The following is a 23,513-nucleotide window of genomic DNA, read 5'->3' as shown; positions in this document are numbered from 1 at the left end:
ACTACATTGTCTCTGTGACTGTCTGTTCCTTATACTGTCTGTTTAACTGTGTGTGTCTCCTTCACTGTCTGTGTGACAATCTGTCACCTACACTGTCTGTGTGACTTTCTGTCGCCTACACTGTCTGTGTGACTGTATCCCACCTACACAGTCTGTCTGACTGTCTGTCGCCTACACTGTCTGTGAGACTGTCTGTCGCCTACACTGTCTGTGTGACTGTCTTTCGCCTACAATGTCTGTGTCTCTGTTTGTCGCCTACACTGTCTGTGTGACAGTCTGTCGCCTACACTGTCTGTGTGACTGTATGTCCCCTACACAGTCTGTGTGACTGTATGCCACCTACACAGTCTGTGTGAGTCTCTGCCACCCACTGTCTGTGTGACTCTCTGCCACCCACTGTCTGTGTGACTGTCTGTCGCCTACACTGTCTGTGTGTGACGGTGTGTGTCCCCTACACTGTCTGTGTGACTGTCTGTCGCCTACACTGTCTGTGTGACTGTATGTCACCTATACTGTCTGTGTGACTGTGTGTCCCCTACACTGTCTGTGTGACTGTCTGTCACCTACACTGTCTGTGTGACTGTATGCCACCTACACTGTCTGTGTGACCGTATGCCACCTACACTGTTTGTGTGACTGTATGCCACCTACACTGTCTGTGGGACTGTCTGTCGCCTACACTGTCTGTGGGACTGTATGTCACCTATACTGTCTGTGTGACTGTGTGTGTCCCCTACACTGTCTGTGTTACTGTCTGTCGCTTACACTGTCTGTGTGACTGTATGCCACCTATACTGTCTGTGTGACTGTCTGTCACCTACACTATCTGTGTGACTCTCTGTCGCCTACACTGTCTGTGTGACTGTATGCCACCTACACTGTCTGTGTAACTGTCTGTCACTTACACTGCCTGTGTGACTGTATCCCACCTATACTGTCTGTGTGACTGTGTGTGTCCCCTACACTGTCTGTGTGACTGTCTGTCGCCTGCACTGTCTGTGAAACTGTATGCCACATACACTGTTTGTGCGACTGTCTGTCACCTACACTGTCTGTGTGACTGTATCCCATCTGTACTGTCTGTGTGACTGTGTGTGTCCCCTACACTGTCTGTGTGACTGTGTGTGTCCCCTACACTGTCTGAGTGACTGTCTGTCGCCAACACTGTTTTGTGACTGTCTGTTGCCTACAATGTCTGTGTGACTGTCTGTCGCCAACAATGTCTGTAAAACTGTCTGTCGCCTACACTGTCTGTGTGAATGTACGCCACCTACACTGTCTGTGTGACTGCCTGTCGCCTACACTGTCTGTGTGACTATCCCACCTCCACTGTCTGTTTGACTGTCTGTCGCCTACAATGTGTGTAAAACTGTCTGTCGCCTACACTGTCTGTGTGACTGTATTCCACTTACACTGTCTATGTGAATATTTGTCGCCTACACTTTGTGTGTGACTGTGTGTCGCCTGCACTGTCTGTGTGACTGTACGCCACCTACACTGTCTGTGTGACTGTCTGTCGCCTACAATGTGTGTAAAACTGTCTGTCGCCTACACTGTCTATGTGACTGTTTGTCGCCTACACTTTGTGTGTGACTGTTTGCCGCCTACACTGTCTGTGTGACTGTGTGCCGCCTACACTGTCTGTTTGACTGTATGCCACCTACACTGCCTGTGTGACTCTCTGCCACCCACTGTCTGTGTTATTTTCTGTCGCCTACATTGTCTGTGTGACTGTATGCCACCTACACTGTTTGTCTGACTGTATGCCACCTACACTGTCTGTGTGACTGTGTGTGTCCCCTACACTGTCTGTGTGACTGTCTGTCGCCTACACAGTCTGTGTGACTATATGCCACCTACACTGTCTGTGTGACTGTTTGTCGCCTACACTGTCTGTGTAACTGTGAGTCCGCTACACTGTCTCTGTGACTGTCTGTCACCTACACTGTCTATGTGACTGTATGCCACCTACACTGTTTGTGTGACTGTCTGTCACCTACACTGGTCTGTGTGACTGTCTGTCGCCTACATTATCTGTGTGACTATCTGTCGCCTACACTGTCTGTGTGACTGTCTGTCGCCTACAATGTCTGTGAGACTGTCTATCGCCGACACTGTCTGTGTGACTGTATTCCACCTACACTGTGTATGTGACTGTTTGTCGCAAACACCGTCTGTGTGACTCTCTGCCACCGATTGTCTGTGTGAATGTGTGTGTCCCCTACACTGTCTGTGTGACTGTCTGTCGCCTACATTGTCTGTGTGACTGTATGCCACCTACACTGTCTGTGTGACTGGCTGCCACCTACACTGTCTGTGTGACTGTATGCCACCTACACTGTGTGTGACTGGCTGCCACCTACACTCTCTGTGTGACTGTATGCCACCTACACTGTCTTTGTGACTGGCTGCCACCTACACTGTCTGTATGACTGTATGCCACCTGCACTGTTTGTGTGACTGTATGCCACCTATACTGTCTGTGTGACTGCGTGTCCCCTGTACTGTCTGTGTGACTGTATGCAACCTACACTGTCTGAGTGACTGTGTGTGTCCCCTATACTGTCTGTGTGACTGTCTGTCGCCTACATTGTCTGTGTTACTGTATGCCACCTACACTGTCTGTGTGACCGTATGCCACCAACACTGTTTGTGTGACTGTATGCTACCTACACTGTCTGTGTGACTGTGTGTCCCCTACACTGTCTGTGTGACTGTCTGTCGCTTACACTGTCTGTATGACTGTATGCTACCTACACTGTCTGTGTGACTGTCTGTCTCCTACACAGTCTGTGTGACTGTCTGTCGCCTACACTGTCTGTGTGACTGTATTCCACCTACACTGTCTATGTGACTGTTTGTCGCCTACACTTTGTGTGTGACTGTCTGTCGCCTGCACTGTCTGTGTGACTGTCTGTCTCCTACACTGTCTGTGTGACTGTATGCAACCTACACTGTCTGAGTGACTGTCTGTGTGACTGTCTGTCGCCTACACTGTTTGTGTGACTGTATGCTACCTACACTGTCTGTGTGACTGTGTGTGTCCCCTACGCTGTCTGTGTAACTGTCTGTCGCTTACACTGTCTGTATGACTTTATTCCACCTACACTGTCTGTGTGACTGTCTGTCACCTACACTGTCTGTGTGACTGTCTGTCGCCTACACTGTTTGTGTGACTGTATGCCACCTACAGTGTGACTGTCTGTCACCTACACTGTCTGTGTGACTGTCTGTCACCTCACTGTCTGTGTGACCTTATCCCACCTATACTGTCTGTGTGACTGTGTGTGTCCGCTACACTGTTTGTGTGTCTGTCTGTCGCTTACACTGTCTGTGTGACTATATGCCACCTACAATGTCTGTGTGACTGTCTGTCACCTACACTGTCTGTGTGACTGTCTGTCGCCTACACTGTCTGTGTGAGTGTATGCCACCTACAGTGTCTGTGTGACTGTCTGTCGCCTACACTGTCTGTGTGACTGTGTGTGTTTCCTACACTGTCTGTGTGACTGTCTGTCGCCTACACTGTTTGTGTGACTGTATGCCACCTACAGTGTCTGTGTGACTGTCTGTCGCCTATACTGTCTGTGTGACTGTATCCCACCTACACTGTCTGTGTGACAGTCACCAACACTGCCTGTGTGACTGTCTGTCACCTACACTGTCTGTGTTCCTGTCTGTCACCTACACTGTCTGTGTGACTGTATCCCACCTACACTGTCTGTGTGACTGTCAGTCACCTACACTGTCTGTGTGACTGTGTGTCACCTACACTGTCTGTGTGACTGTATCCCACCTATACTGTCTGTGTGAAAGTGTGTGTCCCCTACACTGTTTGTGTGACTGTCTGTCGCTTACACTGTCTGTGTGACTATATGCCACCTACACTGTCTGTGTGACTGTCTGTCACCTACACTGTCTGTGTGACTGTCTGTCGCCTACACTGTCTGTGTGTCTGTATGCCACCTACTCTGTCTGTGTGACTGTCTGTCACCTACACTGTCTGTGTGGCTGTATCCCACCTATACTGTCTGTGTGACTGTGTGTGTTTCCTACACTGTCTGTGTGACTGTCTGTCGCCTACACTGTTTGTGTTACTGTATGCCACCTACAGTGGTCTGTGTGACTGTCTTTCGCGTACACTGTCTGTGTGACTGTATCCCACCTACACTGTCTGTGTGACAGTCACCAACACTGCCTGTGTGCCTGTCTGTCACCTACACTGTCTGTGTGACTGTCTGTCACCTACACTGTCTGTGTGACTGTATCCCACCTACACTGTCTGTGTGACAGTCACCAACACTGCCTGTGTGGCTGTCTGTCACCTACACTGCCTGTGTGCCTGTCTGTCACCTACACTTTCTGTGTGACTCTCTGCCACCTACACTGTCTGTGTGACTGTGTGTGTCCCCTACACTGTCTGTGTGACTATCTGTCGCCTACACTGTCTGTGTGACTGTATGCCACCTACACTGTCTGTGTAACTATCTGTCGCCTACACTGTCTGTGTGACTGTATACCACCTACACTGTTTGTGTAACGGTATGCCACCTACACTGTGTGAATGTGTGTCCTCTACACTGTCTGTGTGACTGTCTGTCGCCTACACTGTCTGTGTGACTGTATGCCACCTACACTGTTTGTGTGACTGTATGCCACGTACACTGTTTGTGTGACTGTATGTGTCCCCTACACTGTCTGTGTGACTGTCTGTCGCCTACACTGTCTGTGTGACTGTGTGCCACCTACACTGTCTGTGTGACTGTCTGTCGCCTACGCTGTCTGTGTGACTGTATACCACCTACACTGTTTGTGTGACTGTATACCACCTACACTGTTTGTGTGACTGTCTGTCCCCTACACTGTCTGTGTGACTGTGTGTGTCCCCTACACTGTCTGTGTGACTGTCTGTCCCCTACACTGTCTGTGTGACTGTGTGTGTCCCTACAATGTCTGTGTGACTGTCTGTCGCTTACACTGTCTGTGTGACTGTATGCCACCTAAACTGTCTGCGTGACTGTCTGTCACCTACACTGTCTGTGTGACTGTGTCTGTCTGCCTACAATTGCCCTGTGTGACTGTATGTGTCCCCTACACTGTCTGTGTGACTGTCTGTCACCTACACTGTCTGTGTGACTGTGTGAGTCCCCTACACTGTCTGTGTGACTGTCTGTCGCCTACACTGTCTGTGTGACTGTCTGTCGCCAACACTCTCTGTGTGACTGTATGCCACCTACACTGTCTGTGTGATTGTATCCCACCTATACTGTCTGTGTGACTGTGTGTGTCCCCTACACTGTCTGCGTGACTGTCTGTCACCTGCACTGTCTGTGTGACTGTATGCCACCGACAGTGTCTGTGTGACTGTCTGTCGCCTACACTGTCTGTGTGACTGTATCCCACCTACACTGTCTGTGTGACTGTCACCTACACTGCCTGTGTGACTGTCTGTCACCTACACTGCCTGTGTGACTGTCTGTCACCTACACTGTCTGTGTGACTGTATGTCACCAATACTGTCTGTGTGAATGTGTGTGTCCCCTACACTGTCTGTGTGACTGTCTTTCGCCTGCACTGTCTGTGTGACTGTCTGTCACCTACACTGTCTGTGTGACTGTCTGTCGCCTACAGTGTCTGTGTGACTGTCTGTCACCTACACTGTCTGTGTGACTGTCTGACGCCTACACTGTCTGTGTAACTGTATGTCACCTACACTGTCTGTGTGACTGTGTGTGTCCCCAACACTGTCTGTGTGACTCTCTGCCACCTACACTGTCTGTGTGACTGTCTGTCACCTACATTGTCTGTGTGACTGTATCCCACCTATACTGTCTGTGTGACTGTGTGTGTCCCCTACACTGTCTGTGTGACTGTCTGTCGCCTACACTGTCTGTGTGACTGTATGCCACCTACACTGTCTGTGTGACTGTCTGTCACCTACACTGTCTGTGTGACTGTCTGTCACCTACACTGTCCGTGTGACTGTCTGTCATCTACACTGTCTGTGTGACTGTCTGTCACCCACACTGTCTGTGTGACAGTATCCCACCCACACTGTCTGTGTGACTCTGTAGCCTGCACTGTCTGTGTGACTGTATGCCACCACACTGTCTGTGACTTTCTGTCACCTACACTGTCTGTGTGACAGTATCCCACCTACACTGTCTGTGTGACTGTCTGTCCCCTCCACTTTCTGTGTGACTCTCTGCCACCTACACTGTCTGTGTGACTGTGTGTCGCTTACACTGTCTGTGTGACTGTCTGTCCCCTCCACTTTCTGTGTGACTCTCTGCCACCTACACTGTTTGTGTGACTGTGTGTGTCCCCTAATTTGTCTGTGTGACTGTCTGTCGCTTACACTGTCTGTGTGACTGTATGCCACCTACACTGTCTGTGTGACTGTCTGTCACCTACACTGTCTGTGTGACTGTCTGTCGCCTACACTGTCTGTGTGACTGTATGCCACCTACACTGTCTGTGTGACTGTCTGTCACCTACACTGTCTGTGTGACTGTATCCCACCTATACTGTCTGTGTGACTGTGTGTGTCCCCTACAGTGTCTGTGTGACTCTGTCACCTACACTGTCTGTGTGACTGTCTGTCACCTACATTGTCTGTGTGACTGTATCCCACCTATACTGTCTGTGTGACTGTGTGTCCCCTACAATTTCTGTGTGACTGTCTGCCACCTACACTGTCTGTGTGACTATGTGAGTCCCCTACACTGTCTGTGTGACTGTCTGTCGCCTACACTGTCTGTGTGACTGTCTGTCGCCAACACTCTCTGTGTAACTGTATGCCACCTACACTGTCTGTGTGATTGTATCCCACATATACTGTCTGTGTGACTGTGTGTGTCCCCTACACTGTCTGCGTGACTGTCTGTCACCTGCACTGTCTGTGTGACTGTATGCCACCTACACTGTCTGTGTGACTATATCCCACCTATACTGTCTGTGTGACTGTGTGTCCCCAACACTGTCTGTGTGACTCTCTGTCACCTGCACTGTCTGTGTGACTGTATGCCACCTACACTGTCTGTGTGACTATATCCCACCTATACTGTCTGTGTGACTGTGTGTGTCCCCTACAGTGTCTGTGTGACTGTCTGTCACCTACACTGTCTGTGTGACTGTCTGTCACCTACATTGTCTGTGTGACTGTATCCCACCTATACTGTCTGTGTGACTGTGTGTGTCCCCTACACTGTCTGTGTGACTGTCTGTCGCCTAGACTGTCTGTGTGACTGTATGCCACCTACAGTGTCTGTGTGACTGTCTGTCACCTACACTGCCTGTGTGACTGTGTGTCACCTACACTGTCTGTGTGACTGTCTCGCCTACACTGTCTGTGTGACTGTCACCTACACTGCCTGTGAGACTGTCTGTCACCTACACTGCCTGTGTGACTGTCTGTCACCTACACTGTCTGTGTGAGTGTCTGTCACCTACACTGTCTGTGTGACTGTCTGTCACCTACACTGTCTGTGTGACTGTCTGTCGCCTACACTGTCTGTGTGACTGTGTGACTGTATGTCACCTACACTGTCTGTGTGACTGTCTGTCACCTACACTGTATGTGTGACTGTATCCTACCTATACTGTCTGTGTGACTATGTGTGTCCCCTACACTGCCTGTGTGACTGTCTGTCGCTTACACTGTCTGTGTGACTATATGCCACCTACACTGTCTATATGACTGTCTGTCACCTACACTGTCTGTGTGACTGTCTGTCGCCTACACTGTCTGTGAGACTGTATGCCACCTACGGTGTCTGTGTGACTGTCTGTCGCCTACACTGTCTGTGTGACTGTATCCCACCTACACTGTCTGATTGACTGTCACCTACACTGCCTGTGTGACTGTCTGTGTGACTGTCTGTCACCTACACTCTGTGTGACTGTATCCCACCTACACTGTCTGTGGGACTGTCTTTCACCTACACTGTCTGTGTGACTGTCTGTCGCCTGCACTGTCTGTGTGACTGTATGCCACCTACACTGTTTGTGTGACTGTCTGTCACCTACACTGTCTGTGTGACTGTATCCCACCTATACTGTCTGTGTGACTCTGTGTGTCCCCTACACTGTCTGTGTGACTGTCTGTCGCCTACACTGTCTGTGTGACTGTCTGTCGCCTACACTGTCTGTGTGACTTTCTATCGCCTACACTGTCTGTGAGACTGTATCCCACCTACACTGTCTATGTGACTGTTTGTCGCTTACACTGTCTGTGTGACTCTCTGCCACCCACTTTCTCTGTGACTGTCTGTCGCCTACACTGTCTGTGTGACTGTCTGTCACCTACACTGTCTGTGTGTCTGTATCCCACCTACACTGTCTGTGGGACTGTCTGTCACCTACACTGTCTGTGTGACTGTCTTTCGCCTGCACTGTCTGTGTGACTGTCTGTCACCTACACTGTCTGTGTAACCTATACTGTCTGTGTGACTCTGTGTGTCCCCTACACTGTCTGTGTGACTGCTGTCGCCTACACTGTCTCTGTGACTGTCTGTCGCCTACACTGTCTGTGTGATTGTCTGTCGCCTGCACTGCATGTGTGACTGTATGCCACCTACATTGTTTGTGTGACTGTCTGTCGCTTACACTGTCTGTGTGACTCTCTCACCTACACTGTCTGTGTGACTGTATTCCACTTACACTGTGTATGTGACTGTTTGTCGCCTACACTGTCTTGTGTGACTCTCTGCCACCCAATGTCTGCGTACGTCTGTCGCTTACACTGTCTGTGTGACTATGCCACCCACACTGTTTGTGTGACTGTATGCCACCCATACTGTTTCGTGGACTTGTATACCGCCTACACTGTTTGTGTGACGGTATGCCACCTACACTGTCTGTGTGAATGTGTGTATCCCTACACTGTCTGTGTGACTGTCGTCGCCTACACTGTCTGTGTAACTGTATACCACCACACTGTTTGTGTGACGGTATGCCACCTACACTGTCTGTGTGACTGTCACCTACACTGTCTGTGTGACTGATGCCACCAACACTGTCTGTGTGACTGTCTGTCGCTTACACTGTCTGTGTGACTGTCTGTCACCTACACTGTCTGTGTGACTGTATCCCACTCTATACTGTCTGTGTTACTCTGTGTGTCCCCTACACTGTCTGTGTGACTGTCTGTCGCCTACAATGTCTGTGAGACTGTCTATCGCCGACACTGTCTGTGTGACTGTATACCACCTACACTGTTTGTGTGACTGTATGCCACCTACACTGTCTGTGACTGGCTGTCACCACACCGTCTGTGTGACTATGCCACCAACACTGTCTGTGTGACTGTCTGTCGCTTACACTGTCTGTGTGACTGTCTGTCACCTACACTGTCTGTGTACTGTATCCCACTATACTGTCTGTGTTACTCTGTGTGTCCCCTACACTGTCTGTGTGACTGTCTGTCGCCTACATGTCTGTGAGACTGTTCATCGCCGACACTGTCTGTGTGACTGTATTCCACCTAAACTGTCTATGTATCGTTTGTCGCCTACACTGTCTGTGTGACTTCTGCCACCCACTGTCTGTGTACTGTCTGTCGCCTACACTGTCTGTGTGACTGTATACCACCTACACTGTTTGGTGACTATGCCACCTACACTGTCTGTGTGCATGTGTGTTTCTCGACACTGTCTGTGTGACTGTCTGTCGCCTACACTGTCTGTGTGACTGTATGCCACCTACACTGTCTGTGTGACTGTATGCCACCTACACTGTCTGTGTGACTGTATGCCACCTACACTGTTTGTGTGACTGTTTGTCGCCTACACTGTCCATGTAACTGTGTGTCCCCTACACTGTCTGTTTGACTGTCTGTCACCTACACTGTCTGTGTGACTGTCTGTCGCCTACAATGTCTGTGAGATTGTCTATCGCCGACACTGTCTGTGTGACTGTATCACACCTACACTGTCTGTGTGACTGTGTCACCTACACTGCCTGTGTGACTGTCTGTCACCTACACTGTTCGTGTGACTGTTCGTCACCTACACTGTTTGTGTGACTGTATCCCACCTACACTGTCTGTGTGACTGTATGCCACCTACACTGTCTGTGTGACTGTCTGTCGCCTACAGTGTCTGTGTGACTTTCTGTCGCCTACGCTGTCAGTGTGACTGTTCGTCGCCTACACTGTCTGTTTGACTGTATGCCACCTACACTGTTTGTGTGACTCTCTGTCGCCTACACTGTCTGTGTGACTGTCTGTCGCCTACACTGTCTGTGTGACTGTATGCCACCTACACTGTTTGTGTGACTGTATGCTACCTACACTGTCTGTGTGACTGTGTGTGTCCCCTACACTGCTTGTGACTGTCGTCGCCTGTCTGTGTGACTGTATGCCACCTACGCTGTCTGTGTGACTGTTTGTCGCCTACACTGTCTGTGTGAATGTCTGTTCTCTACACTCTCTGTGATCTGTCTCTCGCCTACACTGTCTGTGTGACTGTATGCCACATACACTGTCTGTGTGACTGTCTGTCGCCTACAATGTCCGTGAGACTGTCTATCGCCTACACTGTTCGTGTGACTGTATTCCACCTACACTGCCTATGTGACTGTTTGTTGCCTACACTGTCTGTGTGACTCCTGCCACCCACTGTCTGTGTGACTGTCCGTCGCCTACACTGTCTGTGTGACTGCATGCCACCTACACTGTCTGTGTGACTGTGCCACCTACACTGTCTCTGTGAATGTGTGTGTCCTCTACACTCGTCTGGTGACTGTCTGTCGCCTACACTGTCTGTGTGACTCTCTGCCACCCACTGTCTGTGTGACTGCCTGTCGCTCACACTGTCTGTGTGACTGTATTCCACTCACACTGTCTGTGTGACTGCACCCCTACACTGCCTATGTGACTGTTTTTGTTGCCTACACTGTCTGTGTGACTCTCTGCCACCCACTGTCTGTGTGTGACTGTCTGTCGCCTACACTGTCTGTGTGACTGTATGCCACCTACACTGTCTGTGTGACAGTATGCCACCCACACTTTTTTGTGACTGTCTGTCGCCTACACTGTCTGTGTGACTGTATACCACCTACACTGTTTGTGACTGTATGCCACCACACTGTCTGTGTGAATGTGTGTGTCCTCTACACTGTCTGTGTGACTGTTCATGCCTACACTGTCTGTGTGACTGTATGCCACATATACTGTCTGTGTGACTGGCTGTCACCTACACTGTCTGTGTGACTGTCTGTCACCTACACTGCCTGTATGACTGTGTGTCACCTACACTGTCTGTGTGGACTGTCTGTCACCTACACTGTCTGTGTGACTGTTCGTCACCTACACTGTCTGTGTGACTGTCTGTCGCCTACACTGTCTGTGTGACTGTCACCTACACTGCCTGTGTGACTGTCTGTCACCACACTGCCTGTGTGACTGTCTGTCACCTACACTGTCTGTGTGAGTGTCTGTCACCTACACTGTCTGTGTGACTGTCTGTCACCTACACTGTCTGTGTGACTGTCTGTCGCCTACACTGTTCTGTGACTGTGTGTCACCTACACTGTCTGTGTGGACTGTCTGTCACCTACACTGTCTGTGTGACTGTCTGTCACCCACACTGTTCTGTGACTGTCTGTCGCCTACACTGTCTGTGTGACTGTCACCTACACTGCCTGTGTGACTGTCTGTCACCTACACTGCCTGTGTGACTGTCTGTCACCTACACTGTCTGTGTGAGTGTCTGTCACCTACACTGTCTGTGTGACTGTCTGTCACCTACACTGTCTGTGTGACTGTCTGTCGCCTACACTGTCTGTGTGACTGTATGCCACCTACAGTGTTCTGTGACTGTCTGTCGCCTACACTGTCTGTGTGACTGTCTGTCACCTACACTGCCTGTGTGACTGTCTGTCACCTACACTGCCTGTGTGACTGTCTGTCACCTACACTGTCTGTGTGTCTGTATCCCACCTACACTGTCTGTGGACTGTCTGTCACCTACACTGTCTGTGACTGTCTTTCGCCTGCACTGTCTGTGACTGTCTGTCACCTACACTGTCTGTGTGACTGTCTCCACCTATACTGTCTGTGTGACTCTGTGTGTCCCCTACACTGTCTGTGTGACTGTCTGTCGCCTACACTGTATCTGTGACTGTCTGTCGCCTACACTGTCTGTGTGATTGTCTGTCGCCTGCACTGCATGTGTGACTGTATGGCACCTACATTGTTTGTGTGACTGTCTGTCGCTTACACTGTCTGTGTGACTCTCTGCCACCTACACTGTCCGTGTGACTGTATTCCACTTACACTGTGTATGTGACTGTTTGTCGCCTACACTGTCTGTGTGACTCTCTGCCACCCAATGTCTGTGTGACGGTCTGTCGCCTACACTGTCTGTGTGACTATGCCACCCACACTGTTTGTGTGACTGTATGCCACCTACACTGTTTGTGTGACTGTATACCGCCTACACTGTTTGTGTGACGGTATGCCACCTACACTGTCTGTGAATGTGTATCCCCTACACTGTCTGTGTGACTGTCTGTCGCCTACACTGTCTGTGTAACTGTATACCACCTACACTGTTTGTGTGACGGTATGCCACCTACACTGTCTGTGTGAATGTGTGTGTCCTCTACACTGTCTGTGTGAACTGTCTGTCGCCTACAGTGTCTGTGTGACTGTATGCCACCTACACTGTCTGTGACTGGCTGTCACCTACACTGTCTGTGTGGACTGGATGCCACCAACACTGTCTGTGTGACTGTCTGTCGCTTACACTGTCTGTGTGACTGTCTGTCACCTACAATGTCTGTGTGACTGTATCCCACTTATACTGTCTGTGTTACTCTGTGTGTCCCCTACACTGTCTGTGTGACTGTCTGTCGCCTACAATGTCTGTGAGACTGTCTATCGCCGACACTGTCTGTGTGACTGTATTCCACCTAAACTGTCTATGTGACTGTTTGTCGCCTACACTGTCTGTGTGACTTTCTGCCACCCACTGTCTGTGTGACTGTCTGTCGCCTACACTGTCTGTGTGACTGTATACCACCTACACTGTTTGTGTGACTATGCCACCTACACTGTCTGTGTGCATGTGTGTTTCCTCGACACTGTCTGTGTGACTGTCTGTCGCCTACACTGTCTGTGTGACTGTATGCCACCTACACTGTCTGTGTGACTGTATGCCACCTACACTGTCTGTGTGACTGTATGCCACCTACACTGTTTGTGTGACTGTTTGTCGCCTACACTGTCCATGTAACTGTGTGTCCCCTACACTGTCTGTTTGACTGTCTGTCACCTACACTGTCTGTGTGACTGTCTGTCGCCTACAATGTTCAGGTGATCATGCCACCCACACTGTGACTGTATGCCACCTACACTGTCTGTGTGTGACTATCCCACCTACATCACTGTGGACTGTATGCTACCCACACTGTCTGTGTGACTGTCTCTCTCGCCTACAGTGTCTATGTGACTGTATGCCACCCACACTGTCTGTGTGCACTATCCCACCCACACTGTTGCATGACTGTGTGTGTCCCCTACACCGTTCAGGACTGTCTGTCGCCTACAATGTCTGTGTGACTGTCTGTCACCTACACTGTCTGTGTGACTGTCTGTCGCCTACAATGTCTGTGTGACTGTCTGTCACCTACACTGTCTGTGTGAGTTTATGCCACCTACACAGTCTGTGTGACTGTCTTTCGCCTACAATGTCTGTGTGACTGTATGCCACCTACACTGTCTGTGTGACTGTCTGTCCCCTACACTGTCTGTGTGACAGTGTGCCACCCACTGTCTGTGTGACTCTGTCGCCTCCACTGTCTGTGTGACTGTATGCCACCTACACTATCTGTGTGACTGTTTGTGTCCCCTACACTGTCTGTGTGACTGTCTGTCGGCTACACTGTCTGTGTGATTGTATGCCACCTACACTGTCTGTGTGACTGTATGCCACTTACACTGTCTGCGTGACTGTCTGTCACCTACACTGTCTGTGTGGCTGTATGCCACCTACACTGTTTCTGTGACTGTATGCCACCTAAACTGTCTGTGTGACTGTCTGTCATCTACACTGTCTGTGTGACTGTGTCCCCTACAGAGTCTGTGTGGCTGTCTGTATCGGCTACATCGTCTCTGTGACTATCTGTTCCTTATACTGTCTTTGTAACTGTGTGTGTCCCCTACACTGTCTGTGTGACTGTCTGTCACCTACACTGTCTGTGTGACTGTATCCCACCTTCACTGTCTGTGTGACTGTATGCCACCTACACTGTCTGTGTCACTGTATGCCACCTACAATGTCTGTGTGACTGTTTGTGTCCCCTACACTGTCTGTGTGACTGTCTGTCGCCTACACTGTCTGTGAGGACTGTGTGTGTCCCCTACACTGCATGTGTGACTGTGTGTCCCCTACACTGTCTGTGTGACTGTATGCCACCTACACTGTCTGTGTGACTGTCTTTCACCTACACTGTCTGTGTGAATGTATCCCACCTTCACTGTCTGTGTGACTGTATGCCATCTACACTGTCTGTGTGACTGTATGCCACCTACAATGTCTGTGTGACTGTTTGTGTCCCCTACACTGTCTGTGTGACTGTCTGTCGCCTACACTGTCTGTGTGGACTGTGTGTGTCCCCTACACTGTCTGTGTGACTGTATGCCACCTACACTGTCTGTGTGACTGTCTGTCGCCTACACTGTCTGTGTGACTGTATGCCACCTACACTGTCTGTTTGACGGTGTGTCCCCTACGCTGACTGTGTGACTGTCTGTCACCTACACTGTCTGTGTGACTGTCTGTCACCTACACTGTATGTGTGACTGTATGCACCTACACTGTCTGTGTGACTGTCATCACCACACTGTCTGTGTGACTGTATGCCACCTACAGAGTCTGTGTGACTGTTCATCACCTACACTGCTCCAGTGTGACAGTATGCCACCCACTGTCTGTGTGACTGTCTGTCGCCTACACCGTCTGTGTGACTGTATGCCACCACACCAGTTTGCATGACTGCATGCCACCTGCACCGACTGTGTGACTGTCTGTCGCCTACCGTCCGTGTGCACTGCCACCACACTGTTCGTGTGACTGTATGCCACCTACACTGTCTGTGTGACTGTATGCCACCCACACTGTCTGTGTGATTGTATGCCACCTACTACTGTCTGTGACTGTTTGTGTCCCCTTACACTGTCTATGTGACTGTGTGTGTCTCCTACACTGTCTGTATGAATGTATGCCCCCTACACTGTCTGTGTGGACTGTTTGTGTCCCCTACACTGCCTATATGTGACTGTGTGTGTCTCCCTACACTGTCTGTGTGAATGTATGCCCCTACACCTATGTGACTGTATGCCACCTACATTGTCTGTGTGACTGTTTGCGTCCCTACATAATTTCCTAAGTGACTGTCTGTCACTCACACTGTCTGTGTGACTGTATGCCACCTACACTGTCTGTGTGACTATGCCACCTACACTGTCTGTGTGACTGTCTGTCACCTACACTGTCTGTGTGACTGTATGCCACCTACACTGTCTGTGTGACTGTCTGTCACCTACACTGTCTGTGTGAATGTATGCCCCCTACACTGTCTATGTGACTGTATGCCACCTACATTGTCTGTGTGACTGTTTGCGTCCCCTACACTGTCTGTGTGACTGTCTGTCGCCAACACTGTCTGTGTGACTGTATGCCACCTGCACTGTCTGTGTGAGTGTTTGTGTCCCCTACACTGTCCGTGTGACTGTCTGTCGCCTACACTGTCTGTGTGACTGTATGCCACCTACACTGTCTGTGTGACTGTCTGTAACCTACACTCTCTGTGTGACTGTATGCCACCTACACTGTCTCTGTGACTGTCTATCACCTACACTGTCTGTGTGACTGTCTGTCCCCAATACTGTCTGTGTGGCTGTCTGTATAGACTACATTGTCTCTGTGACTGTCTGTTCCTTATACTGTTTGTGTAGCTGTGTGTGTCCCCTACACTGTCTGTGTGACTGTCTGTTACCTACTCTGTCTGTGTGACTGCCTTTCACCTACACTGTATGTGTGACTGTATGCACCTACACTGTCTGTGTGACTGTCTGTCACCTACCCTGTCTGTGTGACTGTATGCCACCTACAGTGTCTGTGTGACTATCTGTCACCTACACTGTCTGTGTGACAGTGTGCCACCCACTGTCTGTGTGACTGTCTGTCGCCTACACTGTCTGTGTGACCGTATGGCACCTACACTGTTTGTATGACTGTATGCCACCTACACTGACTGTGTGACTGTCTGTCGCCTACACTGTCTGTGTGACTGTATGCCACCTGCACTGTCTGTGTGACTGTTTGTGTCCCCTACACTGTCTGTGTAACTGTCTGTCGCCTACACTCTCTGTGTAACTGTATGCCACGTACACTGTGTGTGACTGTCTGTAACCTACACTCTCTGTGTGACTGTATGCCACCTACACTGTCTTTGTGACTGTGTGTGTCCCCTACACTGTCTGTTTAACTGTGTGTCCCCTACACTGTCTGTGTGACTGTCTGTCACCTACACTGTCTGTGTGACTGTATCCCACCTACACTGTCTGTGTGACTGTGCCACCTACACTGCCTGTTTGACTGTCTGTCACTTACACTGTCTGTGTGACTGTCTGTCATCTACACTGTCTGTGTGACTGTATCCCACCTACACTGTCTGTGTGACTCTGTCACCTACACTGCCTGTGTGACTGTCTGTCACCTACACTGTCTGTGTGACTGTCTGTCGCCTGCACTGTCTGTGTGACTGTGTCACCTTCACTGCCTGTGTGACTGTATGCCACCTATACTGTCTGTGTGACTGTCTGTCACCTACGCTGTCTGTATGACTGTATCCCACTTATACTGTCTGTGTGACTGTGTGTGTCCTCGACACTGTCTGTGTGACTGTCTGTCGCCTACACTGTTTGTGTGACTGTCTGTCGCCTACACTGTCTGTGTGACTGTCTGTGGCCTACAATGTCTGTGTGACTGTCTGTCGCCTACACTGTCTCCCACCTACACTGTCTGTGTGACTGTTTGTCGCCTACACCTTCTGTGTGACTGTCTGACGAATGCACTGTCTGTGTGACTGTATGCCACCTACAGTGTCTGTGTGACTGTATGCCACCTACACTGTCTGTGTGACTGTATGCCACCTACACTGTCTGTGTGACTGTTTGCCGCCTACACTGTCTGTGTGACTGTCTGTCACCTACACTGTCTGTGTGACTGTATCCCACCTACACTGTCTGTGTGACTGTGTCACCTACACTGCCTGTGTGACTGTCTGTCGTCCTGCACTGTCTGTGTGACTGTGTCACCTTCACTGCCTGTGTGACTGTATACCACCTATACTGTCTGTGACTTCTGTCACCTACGCTGTCTGTATGACTGTATCCCACTTATACTGTCTGTGTGACTGTGTGTGTCCTCGACACTGTCTGTGTGACTGTCTGTCGCCTACACTGTTTGTGTGACTGTCTGTCGCCTACACTGTCTGTGTGACTGTCTGTGGCCTACAATGTCTGTGTGACTGTCTGTCGCCTACACTGTCTCCCACCTACACTGTCTGTGTGACTGTTTGTCGCCTACACCTTCTGTGTGACTGTCTGACGAATGCACTGTCTGTGTGACTGTATGCCACCTACAGTGTCTGTGTGACTGTATGCCACCTACACTGTCTGTGTGACTGTATGCCATCTACAGTGCCTTTGTGACTGTTTGCCGCCTACACTGTCTGTGTGACTGTATGCCACCTACACTTTCTGTGTGACTGTATGTCACCTACACTGTCTGTGTGACTCTCTGCCACCCACTGTCTGTGTGACTGTCTGTCGCCTACACTGTCTGTGTGACTGTATGCCACCTACACCGTTTGTGTGACTGTCTGTCGCCTACACTGTCTGTTTAACTGTCTTTCGCCTACAATGTCTGTGTGACTGTCGCCTACACTGTCTGTGTGACTGTCTGTCGCCTACACTGTGTATGACTGTATGCCACCTACACTGTCTGTGTGACTGCATTGCACCTACACTGGCTGTGTGACTGTATCCACCCTACACTGTCTGTGTGACTGTCTGTCGCCTACACTGTCTGTGTGGACTGTGTGTGTCCCCTACACTGCCTGTGTGACTGTGTGTCCCCTACACTTTCTGTGTGACTGTATGCCACCTACACTGTCTGTGTAACTGTCTGTCACCTACACTGTCTGTGTGACGGTGTGTGTCCCCTACACTGTCTGTTTGACTGTCTGTCGCCTACACTGTCTGTGTAAGTGTCTTTGGCCTACAATGTCTGTGTGACTGTCTGTCGCCTACACTGCCTGTGTGACTATGTGTCCCCTACACTGTCTGTGTGACTGTCTTTCACCTACACTGTCTGTGTGAATGTATGCCACCTACACTGTCTGTGTGACTGTCTGTTCCCTATACTGTCTGTGTGGCTGTCTGTCCCCTATACTGTCTGTGTGGCTGTCTGTATCGACTACATTGTCTCTGTGCCTGTCTGTTCCTTATACTGTTTGTGTAGCTGTGTGTGTGTCCCCTACACTGTCTGTGTGACTGTCTGTTACCTACACTGTCTGTGTGACTGTCTTTCACCTACACTGTATGTGTGACTGTATGCACCTACACTGTCTGTGTGACTGTCTGTCACCTACACTGTCTGTGTGACAGTGTGTGTCCCCCTACACTGTCTGTTTGACTGTCTGTCGCCTACACTGTCTGTGTGAGTGTCTTTGGCCTACAATGTCTGTGTGGCTGTCTGTTCCCTATACTGCCTGTGTGACTATGTGTCCCCTACACTGTCTGTGTGACTGTGTGTCCCCTACAGTGTCTGTGTGACTCTTTGTCACCTACACTGTCTGTGTGACTGTATGCCACCTGCACTGTCTGTGTGACTGTTTGTGTCCCCTACACTGTCTGTGTAAGTGTCTGTCGCCTACACTGTCTGTGTGACTGTATGCCACCTACACTGTCTGTGTGACTGTGTGTGTCCCCTACACTGTCTCTTGTGACTGTATGCCACCTACACTGTCTGTGTGACTGTGTGTTTCCCCTACAGTGTCTGTGTGACTGTCTGTCCCCTATACTGACTGTGTGGCTGTCTGTCCCCTATACTGTCTGTGTGGCTGTGTGTCACCTACACTGTCTGTGTGACTTTATTCCACCTACACTGTCTGTGTGACTGTGTCATCTACACTGCCCGTGTGACTGTCTGTCACTTACACTGTCTATGTGACTGTCTGTCACCTACACTGTCTGTGTGACTGTATCCCACCTACACTGTCTGTGTGACTGTATCCCACCTACACTGCCTGTGTGACTGTCTGTCACCTACACTGTCTGTGTGACTGTCTGTCGCCTACACTGTCTGTGTGACTGTGTCACCTTCACTGCCTGTGTGACTGTATGCCACCTATACTGTCTGTGTGACTGTCTGTCACCTACGCTGTCTGTATGACTGTATCCCACCTATACTGTCTGTGTCACTGTGTGTGTCCCCGACACTGTCTGTGTGACTGTCTGTCGCCTACACTGTTTGTGTGACTGTCTGTCGCCTACACTGTCTGTGTGACTGTCTGTGGCCTACAATGTCTGTGTGACTGTCTGTCGCCTACACTGTCTCCCACCTACACTGTTTGTGTGACTGTATGCCACCTACACTGTCTGTGTGACTGTATGCCATCTTCACTGCCTTTGTGACTGTTTGCCGCCTACACTGTCTGTATGACTGTATGCCACCTACACTTTCTGTGTGACTGTCTGTCACCTACACTGTCTGTGTGACTCTCTGCCACCCACTGTCTGTTTAACTGTCTCTCGCCTACAATGTCTGTGTGACTGTCGCCTACACTGTCTGTGTGACTGTCGGTCGCCTACACTGTGTGGGACTGTATGCCACCTACACTGTCTGTGTGACTGCATTCCATCTACACTGGCTGTGTGACTGTATCCCACCTATACTGTCTGTGTGACTGTGTGTGTCCCCTACACTGTCTGTGTGACTCTCTGCCACCTACACTGTCTGTGTGACTGTGTGTCCCCTACAGTGTCTGTGTGACTCTTTGTCCCCTATACTGTCTGTGTGGCTGTCTGTCCCCTATACTGTCTCTGTGGCTGTCTGTATCGACTACATTGTGTCTGTGACTGTCTGTTCCTTATACTGTCTGTTTAACTGTGTGTGTCTCCTTCACTGTCTGTGTGACAATCTGTCACCTACACTGTCTGTGTGACTTTCTGTCGCCTACACTGTCTGTGTGACTGTCTGTCGCCTACACTGTCTGTGTGACTGTCTGTCGCCTACACTGTCTGTGTGACTGTATGCCACCTACACTGTCTGTGTGACTGCATTCCACCTACACTGGCTGTGTGACTGTATCCCACTTATACTGTCTGTGTGACTGTGTGTGTCCTCTACACTGTCTGTGTGACTCTCTGCCACCTACACTGTCTGTGTGACTGTGTGTCCCCTACAGTGTCTGTGTGACTCTTTGTCCCCTATACTGTCTGTGTGGCTGTCTGTCCCCTATACTGTCTCTGTGGCTGTCTGTATCGACTACATTGTCTCTGTGACTGTCTGTTCCTTATACTGTCTGTTTAACTGTGTGTGTCTCCTTCACTGTCTGTGTGACAATCTGTCACCTACACTGTCTGTGTGACTCTGTCGCCGACACTGTCTGTGTGACTGTCTGTCGCCTACACTGTCTGTGTGACTGTCTGTCGCCTACACTGTCTGTGTGACTGTATGCCACCTACACTGTCTGTGTGACTGTATCTCACCTACACTGTCTGTGTGACTGTGTCACCTACACTGTATGTGTGACTGTATGCCACCTACACTGTCTGTGTGACTCTGTCACCTACACTGTCTGTGTGACTCTCTGCCACCCATTGTCTGTGTGACTGTCTGTCGCCTACACTGTCTGTGTAACTGTATGCCACCTACACTGTTTGTGGGACGGTATGCCACCTATACTGTCTGAGTGACTGTCTGTCACCTACACTGTCTGTGTAACTGTATGCCATCTACACTGTCTGTGTGACTGTTTGCCGCCTACACTGTCTGTTTGATTGTCTGTTCTCAACACTCTCTGTGTGGCTGTCTGTGTCGCCTACCCTGTCTGTGTGACTACCTGTCCCCTATACTGTTTGTGTGGCTGTCTGTGTCGACTACACTCTCTGTGACTGTTCCTTATACTGTCTGTGTAACTGTGTGTGTCCCCTACACTGTCTGTGTGACTGTATGTCACCTACACTGTCTGTGTGACTGTATCCCACCTACACTGTCTGTGTGACTGTTTGTCGCCTGCACTGTTTGTGTGACTGTATGCCACCTACACTGTCTGTGTGACTGTCTGTCGCCTACACTGTCCGTGTGACTGTGTGCCACCTACACTGTCTGAGTGACTGTATGCCACCTACACTGTCTGTGTGACTGTATGCCACCTACACTGTCTGTGTGACTGTATGCCACCTACACTGTGTTTGTGACTGTATGGCACCTACACTGTCTGTGTGACTGTGCGCCACCTACACTGTCTTTCACCATATCAAGAGGTGTGGACATATTGCTTCAGATGTGTTAATATTTTTCTGGGGGTCATGATAATGATCCAGGTGTCATAAAAATGCTTCAGGTGCTTTAATGATGCTCCAGATGTCCTAATAAACTTTATAGTTGTCTTAAAAATGACCCATATGTGTTAATAATGCTCCGAGTGTGTTAATAATGCTCCGGGTGTCTTAATAATTCTCTGGGTGTGTTAATAATGCTCCAGCTGTCTTAATAATGCTCCAGGTGTGGTAATAATGCTCCAGGTGTGTTAATAATGCTCCAGGTATCTTAATGATGCTCAAGGTGTCTTAATAATGCTCCGTTTTGTGTAATAATACTCCATTTGTGTTAATAATGCTCCAGGTGTCTTAATAATACTCCAGGTGTCTTAACAATGCTCCAGGTGTGTTAATAATGCTCCAGGTGTGTTAATAATGCTCCAGGTGTGTTAATAATGCTCCAGGTGTGTTAATGATGCTCCAGGTGTGTTAATGATGCTCCAGGTGTGTTAATAATGCTCCAGGTGTTTTAATGATGCTCTGTATGGCACTTAATAAGGGTCTGGGTATTAGGTATTTAGTTTAGTGCAACTTTACAGAGAGGGAAGGTACTGTAATCAATATATATGCGCGTGTGTGTTTGTGGATATGTAGGTCAAAGGTCAAGAGCGTCAATAACTATTACGCTATTATGCCGATTGGAAGTGTTCCTTGTTTTAATAAAAGGCAATACAAAAATAAAGTAGCTCGAGTATCACTGAATATGAAGGAATTTTAAAACTATTACTACTACTACTACTACTATTACTACTATTATTACTACCAACTACTATTAATTACTGTTAACAATAATAATAATACAGTAATAATAATAACAACAACGACAATAAGAACAACATTAAGACAACAACATATGACCCTGAGGTAAAAATTTGCGTATTAAAGAAAAATCATCGACATATTTTTTTTTAGTTGTAATGAAATAGCATAAAAAATTCCCTTTATAATTGAAATAAAGAATAAGTCAAAGTTAGCATTAAGCAACACCTGAATATGTCTCCCTCACACCCTAATAGTGCCCATCAGTTAAGTCAGGAAGGAGCGGCACAGAACTGACTGACCTTGGTAATAATGGGAATATTTTAAGATGACATGTAAGGCTGGTTCATATAGATGGCCCTAATCGTGATGGTTCTAATCGTGATGGGTCTAATCTTGACGGGTCTAATCGTGATGGCCCTAATCGTGATGGTCCTAATCATGATAACCCTAATCGTGATGCTCCTAATCGTGATGGGGTCCTAATCCTGATGGGCTCCTAATCCTCACGAGCCCTAATCCTAACCTAACCATTAGACACCATTATAGGAAGTCACGTGGCGCCCAACCATAACAATCACTCATATTTGTCTGGTAACAATTAAATTAGTGTTCCGATTGTCTAAGTGTCTTATGGTGGATATTTCTCGTAAGTGAATATGTCAAAATATGGCGTCAGAATCACTCTTAAGATTCTACCTTATTCAGATGGTGACAGATGTTGACGTTGACAGGTGTTGACGTTGACAGGTGTTGACGGTGACACCCAACACTCCCTCCTTGCATCCCTGGTCCAGCTCACGCGGAAAAGATCATCATCTACTAGATCTGACAATTCCTTCACCGCTAAAGTTGATTCATCCTCCTCGTCCACACACCGTCAGTAAACCGTCCTCACACTTACACTGTTTACACGACACTGATCTAGATAACCTCCAGACTGGACCTTTTCATCACGGAATCCTCGCACGTTGACTACACAGCTGAACAATGCAACTACTGACGTTCGCTGGTTCACTTATTTGATACTCCCCGTTGTTCTGTTACCAACTTCTAAATCATGACAACCTAACCTAACCTAGCCAAGCACACGACTTGTTTCTAAGACAAGTTCTGATTGAGGTCATTAAATCCC

At 49.2% G+C, this 23,513-nt stretch overlaps 1 protein-coding gene across 1 annotated transcript in view; it reads left to right on the top strand.

Moving 5' to 3' along the window:
* The window catches only part of LOC121876548, a 70,205-nt gene that overhangs the window by 29,705 nt on the left and 16,987 nt on the right, over positions 1-23,513 (top strand). The gene's annotated exons all lie outside the window — the stretch shown is intronic.

The sequence above is a fragment of the Homarus americanus genome, unplaced genomic scaffold, assembly GCF_018991925.1.
Source record: "Homarus americanus isolate GMGI-L3 unplaced genomic scaffold, GMGI_Hamer_2.0 scaffold28, whole genome shotgun sequence".
Classification (NCBI taxonomy): Eukaryota; Metazoa; Arthropoda; class Malacostraca; order Decapoda; family Nephropidae; genus Homarus; species Homarus americanus.
This window is presented reverse-complemented; position numbering and strand designations above follow the sequence as displayed.